General features: G+C 31.2%; 1 pseudogene; it reads right to left on the reverse strand.

Moving 5' to 3' along the window:
• Nucleotides 1-1643: 1643 nt before the first annotated feature.
• On the reverse strand, nucleotides 1644-2084 carry LOC149566410 (LOB domain-containing protein 4 pseudogene; annotated as a pseudogene).
• Nucleotides 2085-7884: the final 5800 nt, after the last annotated feature.

The following is a 7884-nucleotide window of genomic DNA, read 5'->3' on the forward strand; positions in this document are numbered from 1 at the left end:
CATTTTTTGAGGTTTCTAATTTTCCATTTCAATTAAACTTTGCAGGGTGAGCTAAATTTGTTTGCATATTGATTCTATAGGCGTTTGTATCCTTTACAAACTATGCATTTGAAAGAAGACTAGTGTAGCGACGAATCCTATAAGTTGTATGGCACATTCTTGGGAAAAAAAATAACTTCGCACAGTACATTCATATCACAACTTCAATTCTTGTAATGCATTTGGAAATACATATAAAAGAGGAACCTGTACATCGCTGTAACACCAATCTTCTCTATTAGATGTGCTCTTGCCCTCCAATTTTCAACCACCTCCGATGCCTCTTTGCCAGAGTCAAGACAGTTTTTGAAGAAACCCAAAACCATAACTGATCCCAATCCTCATCCGCACAACTTCCTCCTTGTTTTAGTGCCATATCACCCTTTCTTTTTGGAAAAATATAACAATTTAATAATCTACTCACATTGCAAAATCATAACTATTATTTATTTAGATGTAATTATATATGTTTTGTTAACAAAGTATTAAATTTGAATGCTAATATTAACAATTATGAATACCTTTTCTTCTTGCAAATTTTATTCTTCAACTTAAACTTTAATACCATCATTAATTTATTCATAAAGAGATTATGGGGTAAAACACAAATAACATTAAATCAACATGTAAGTTCCTGAGTGGTGTCTGGGCTACAAAAGACTATCCCATCATCCCCTTCCAAGAGGCTAACCCTCTCTACCTTGACCACACTTGTCATGTCGAATCCTCCAATCACTCAAACACTCCAACAACAATGAGTCAATATCCACATGATCATTCAGATCATGAATATCATATCCTGAAATATAGTATAATCATGCAAGCGTGAAATGTGACATCTTCAAAGTTGACTCAATCACCACATAATCAAACTGATAAATTTTATCAGTAAAATCAAGAATCTTATTAAATGTGTGTCAGTTATTTAAAAACCTCCAAAATATTTTACAGCAGAAAATATATGAAAGCCTAACAAAACAAACAAATATGTTCAAAATTCAGTACAATCTCCTATCAAATGTAAAATAGAACAGTTCAACAGATGGGTATAGGAAAAAAAGAAAAGAAATCCACACAGCCAGAAGAATACGAAAACCTCATGGAATTTGTACAGAAAAACAAAATGAGATTTATGCAGAGTATGCATTCCACCGAATCTATTTATAAAACATCTTTTAAAGAATTCCAACCACATTACATAAGAGAAGAGAAGATAGATCTGACAAATAAATATATTCGCTATAATCTCATTTATCAAATGCATCATGATCTAAGGTAAGAATCTATAACTTTATAATCTTATTTATCAAATGCATCATGATGTGTTAAAAGTCTATAACATAATGATAAATTGTGAATTTCTCATTTGAATAATCATAAGTTCAAATCTATTAGAAATTAACACATAATAACAATTAATCTAAACAATAATAATAGATAAATAATAAATAATATACACTCAAAACATTTAAGATAACAATAAAAACATAATAATAAAATGATTAGCATCATAATCTACAAGAATGATAGATGGATGCATATTATAAAACTGAGATCAATAACAAAGATGATTAGCACTTGTGTAGAATGTGACATATTATTATTCATAATGGACCTCTGGTTTCAGTACAAAATGTCATATTCTTGTTGCTGTTATTGTTGTTTAGATTGGCAATCAATGAGAGAGCCTCATTGAGTTGTGCTTGCAGAATGGCCTTTTCTGCCTGCAACTGGGTGATCTGTTGGTGGAGGTTCCACACGATCCCAGCAGAGCCATAGATGGGATCTCTGTGCCTCGCATTGGCTTCATAGACCATGCTGTTCACCGCATCTGCTCTCATCTCCAGTGGAACTCCATCGAGCATTTTGATCATATTACTCGCTCCAAATACTCTGTGAGCCTCTACATATCGCTGTGTCTCATTTCGAGGAAAGAATGGAGCCAGCACGCAGCTTTCTGTGCATTTTCTTCTCAGCAGCTTACATGACGCACATGGAGATGATGATGATGATAATGGTGGTAGATGCTCCATCTTTTCCGCCATTTTCAAAAGCTCAAAGACCCCGTTCAGCCAAATATGTAAGCCCAATGACTCTAATTTATAAGGAGAAAGCACGGTATTTTTATACACCTCCGGTTAATTGCATAGAAATTTTATTGTAGACCAATATTTTCATTTTATTTATGTAAGCTAAAATGGGAGGGGGCGTTTGAAATGAGGAGGGAATAAATCTGTGGGACATTTAAGTCATTATACATTTCAAAAGTTTCTATTGATAGAAAAAGATGGTAGAATTTAAGAGGTATATTAATTTTAAATATATATCTTAATTATCAAAAAATTAAAAATTATTAAAGATCATCGTATTAAGTATTTTAGCATATGGGTAGGACACATTTTCGTTTTCTTAACAAATGTTTAAATGTTTTAAATGTGCCTTTATTTTGTAAATATTTTAATAAATATTTTATATTAATTTTTATGATATTCATTAAATTTATAATTATTAAATTTTAACATTATAAATAATTGTAATAATAAAGTAAAATATTCTATACTGCTATATTTAATCTATATTTAATTATGATGGCTTGCAAGTGAGCTTAGTCTGCTTTGTGTTTGCAACATTGGTAACTGTTTGCTAGAGTGGTTGCTTCCCCTTCAACTCCTTCAAATAGTTACTTTCCATCTGCCGATTCTAGTATTTTTTATACCCTTCCTTGACAGTCAATTCCAACTCTGAATCCATTTGTTGCTTTGATGGGTGATCATCTAGCTTCAATGAAGAGGAAAGGAACGTTGTATTCTTACTCTGGAACTTCGAGCAGTGCTCCAGTGGAACATGGAAATAAGAGAAGAAGAATTGATGGGGATCATGCCAAATTGGGCGATTTTGCAATCTCCAATACCATGTATAGGAATGATTGAATATGGGTGCTTTGTTATGATTAATCATGGACATAAATAATAATTACATGCAAATATAACCAATATCAGAAAATAATAAATTACATAGAAGAGAACACAAGACACAGGTTTAACATGGTTCACCCAATCTCTGAACTACATCTACCAACAACAAGTCCAATATTATTATTATCTAGTGATTACAATCTGCAGTTCCTTACAACTCAATATCACTGCAAGAAGCTACAATCTCATCATATATACATTATGAAATCCCTAGCCCTAGGTCATTTTATACAAGCTTTTGCCACTTAAACAAATAGGGCTAGAATAAGTTGTCGAATGGAAAAATAGTAGCTTATTCCTTTTACAATAATAAGGTCATTTTTGGCTTCGGCGGTGCTCCCCCCCCCCCAAACCCTTGTGGGGCCATTGCCTGTTGACCCCAAGACCTCGCAAGGGGCGCTACCCCTTGATGTCATAGTAATAATCTTGGGGGGGATGCGGGGGGGGGTGGGGGGAACTATGCCAAACTAAGTGAGAAAATATTAACCTCTAAGTCTGATTAGGCTCCACTTCACAACATGCTTCCCATGGCTCTTTGAGAAAGGCTTCTAGGGAAAATGTGGTTCCATTAGGCAAATAGATTAGGGGATCCCCCTCGACTTCCCTTGTTTCAAGAAATCCTAGCTTGGGGAAAAACCCTATAAGAAATACTCAATCCTCATTGACCGTAGAAGGGAATCGATTAAATTATCCTAGGGTTCCACAAATCTTTATTACCAATGATATTTACACTAATGGGTTATAAGAACATTGTGAAGAAAATGAATTTTTTGGCAAATGGAGTGGTGATGATCATTTTGGAAACCTAGTATAGGATTGACAGGAAACCTCATATGTTGACTAGGTAAGAATTTTTAGATTTGAGGAAAAAATTGCTACATGGAGATCCAATCTTTTTGAAAGGGTAACATTTAAAATTCATAAGATGGCCTAATTTTGATCTATATTCATTTAGTAATGTTAATATTTTGAAATGGGTACTCTTTAGAGATATCGTGGTAGAATTATCATAGAGAAACATTATTAGTCGTATAGGAAACTCATTGGGGATTTTTCAAAGGCTTGAAAAATTATTTTGTTTCCTCAATTATTGTTTTTAATGCTAATTGAAGGAGAATTTTTAACAATAATTTTTTTTGATCGGTAAACGACCAAAGCCTAGATTAATTATTGTTATTTATTGTAATTAATTATTTCTATATGTTAAGAGAATTCAAACTCAATACCTCCCACATAAGAGGTTCACAAGTTACCATTGTGTTGTAGGCTCTTGCCTATTTTGAACAATAAAATTTAATCAAATAAGGTTAATTACAAAAAAATCTTTGTATAATCTAGAACTAGAAATTTTCAATGGGAACATATTGGACATGATCATTTGGAAACCACCACCATTTAAGAAATTTCATAAATCTAAAGATTTTAAAAATCTAAACTCATCCAAGGTTCTCTTAACCAACCCTGTTCTTGACATCTCCTTTAATCACATGAGTGGAGGGTTTACTTCTCCTCCCACCGACAGTGTTTAGGGCTTCCCTCTAGAACCTATTTCTAATGAAGGGGAAATTGTGGGAGATAAGGGGTTAGTGGAAGTTTGGGGCACAACTCCTTGCTCTACGACTTATGTCAAGCCAGAGCCACCATCTAAGCTATTAATACTCTCTCTCCTACATTCAATCATGCTCTAAGAGATTATGAGGTTTTTTCTAGATATAGGATAGCAACCCTTCCCTCCCCTCAGGTTAAAAAAAAAGAGAATAATTTTTCTCCCCATAAATCATCCTCTCCCTCACCCTCAACAACATGGGTTTCTTTATCTCAAAGCAATATTAGATGTTCCAGCCACAAGATGTGTGAGAAAGAAAAATAGGTTGTAAATGAGAAACTAATAGAACAACTAATAAACACATTTACTAAGGACTCTATTAAGGAGGGTCTTATTGTTGATTTTTTTAAAATATTGGTAGACTCTCGGCTCTTGGAGGAGATGCATATACTCATGAAGACCTTGGAGATTATCTAATAAGGATGGAAGAATCAATTAATCTTAGAGGATTAGGACAATCCCATGAAACTTGAACCTCTCCTAACTTGGTAAGGATTCCGAAAAAGAGAGGTAGAAAATCCTTAAATGAACTAAGAGCTTAAGATGCGGAGGCCAAAGGCCAAACTAAATTAACCAATCTATTTAATTTAGGGATGGGGAAATTCTTTCTAAAGGGAAAATGAAGGTCATTACATGGAATGTTAGGGTCCTCAATATTGCTCAAATTAATAATTATATAGGATTAAACTCTATGTAACTATAATCAAATTATCATTTAGTATTAGAGTAATTTTTTGTTATTAATAATAGTGAAAACTTTTTAAAAGGTAAATATTATTATTATCTATGACCAGAATCGTATAATGTTATCAAGGAAGAGCTTGTATAAATCCAATCTAGTGGGTCTTTCTCTATAGAGGGTGGGAGTCAACGTCCGATAAATATTTGTGAAATGAGATTGGACCTATAAACTTTGAGGGAGTCCATTGATGGTGTTTAGGAAACTCGGATAACATTATTATATGTTTTTATCCTAAATACAAATAATTGCATTATTTGATAACTATAGTGATTATTATGAATATTAAAAATTATTTAAAGACAATAATCATGATTGACCCATAAAGGGGAAATTGCAATGGTATTAGAGCATAATCCTTCCATTGTGTAGGGTGAATAAAATTATAAATAATTCAATCAATGAAAATATCAAACTATTAATATAGGTGAAAATTTAGAGACATGATTACATAAATGATGAATATAAACTCATTAATAAAGTAATTTATTGTTAAGAAGGGAGACAAATCCTCACAAGTTAGGTAGATTCCAAGATAGGTAAGGACATGGGTTCCAATGCCTCGAGGAAAAATTCTAAGATGGGTGAGGACATGGTTTCGAATTCCCCAAGGAAAGAGTCCAAGATGGGTAAGAAAATGATTCCAAAAGCCCTGAGGAAAGAGTCCAAGATGGGTACAAATGTGCAATCCCAATATGTTGCTAGAACCTACTTGTAGATGAGTATCTAGCACCCTATGATAATGATATTTCCATCCTCTAAGAGGTCATACAAGAATAAAAATGATTAAAGCCCAATATGCTAAATTGAAATGATCCACAAACATATATTGAAACTATGAAGATCAAACATATCAAACTAAATTCTGCTTGGAATAATTTGGTTATTACACCTACATTGACTATCTTTCATATATCATGGATGAATTAATTGTACAAGGTTGAATCACTCACAAAATGTACATATTATTTTTTCATGTAACTCTTGATTATATTGTCAAATTCAATCTTGGAAACTCAGCAAGTTGTATAATAAGATCTAAGAACTCATTATTTCAAATGAAAATAATAATTGCTTGAGGATAAAAAATTTTGAGAGGATAGGATAGGATAAAAAATTATTAATCAAAGGAATTAAAAAAATTATTACTCAATATTAAATCCAATAAACTAGATATAAATGAATAATAACTAAATGTTAAAAAAAGTATTTATTAATAAATAACTATATAAAAATTGACCACGACTATATCATTAAATAAATAAAATGTGAGCCACCATGGCCCTTTTAAAGTGATGACATTTCCACTATGTATTAATGTATGTGTGGTCTCACAGACAATATAAACCACCTTTGGAGGAGAAAATAAAAAGAACCACCAAAAAAATGTGGTATAAAAATAAATCATACGTATTAATGTGTGGTCTCACAACAATATAAACCACTCTTCAAGGAGAAAATTAAAAAAACCAGAAAAAAAACCATGGTATAAAAATGAATCATGCAAAAAGAACAATATTAAACAAGTGATGCAAGTGTCAAAGTTCCTGTGTATTTAAACTGATAAATAGTATGAGTTGAAAAGGATTAGTTGTGTGCTTGGAAGGATTTTAGTTTTCTAAAATCACAAAACTCTAGATTTCTAGTGATTCTTGCGGCATAAAATAACCATACATAGTTGCATTTAAACCACAAATTTTGTCTATTGTAGTGACACAATGTAATAATTTAGAAATTGATATAATATTCAAGAAGTACATGAATTAGAATGAACCATTATTAAATTTTATATGCAAATCTTTTACTATTTTTTGGTGAAGCACACCATATCCATATTTAAATCTTGACTATTAAAAATAATAGCTTTGAATCAATTATACATAAAGATTAATAAATAATCAAGTGAGATTAAAAAATTGAATGTAATAAATATTTAAAATAATATTTTTATTAGTTTAATAATTATTATATGAAAATAAGATATATAATTAATTATTACCTATTTATGTTTTCTTAGAATTGTTATATTTTAAAATAATCAACATTATTTTGTTTATCCAAAGTATAATATTCTAAAATTTGATTAAGCAAGAATAAAAATAATTTGAATTCTAAAATATTGTTGATTACTATAAGTAATATTTCTCCACAATTAATAAGTAAAATAGTATTACAATATAATATTGTATGATTGTAAAATTGTAAAATATTTATTTATATAATATTACAAAAGTAAATTGTAAAAATTTCTATGTATATCTCAAACGAAGCAATGTTTTAAGACTAAATCATATACCATTCTAGTCATATCTATTTGGGAGGTGGGACCGTTTTGAATTGAATTGATGCCTAGCCTATTGTTTGTGTATGGATGAGGCATTTTAAAATATTCAACACATCAAATAATTTAGAAAATGTGTATGGCCTATATAGAATTTTAGATCCTTCACTTGAGATCGAGGTAATTTAACTTTGTTTAGTTATCCACGTGTCCATAACAAATGTCCAATGCATTATTCCTCCTA

Source organism: Cupressus sempervirens, chromosome 3 (genome assembly GCF_028749045.1).
Source record: "Cupressus sempervirens isolate cs-2001-9-10 chromosome 3, ASM2874904v1, whole genome shotgun sequence".
In the NCBI taxonomy this organism is placed as follows: domain Eukaryota; kingdom Viridiplantae; phylum Streptophyta; class Pinopsida; order Cupressales; family Cupressaceae; genus Cupressus; species Cupressus sempervirens.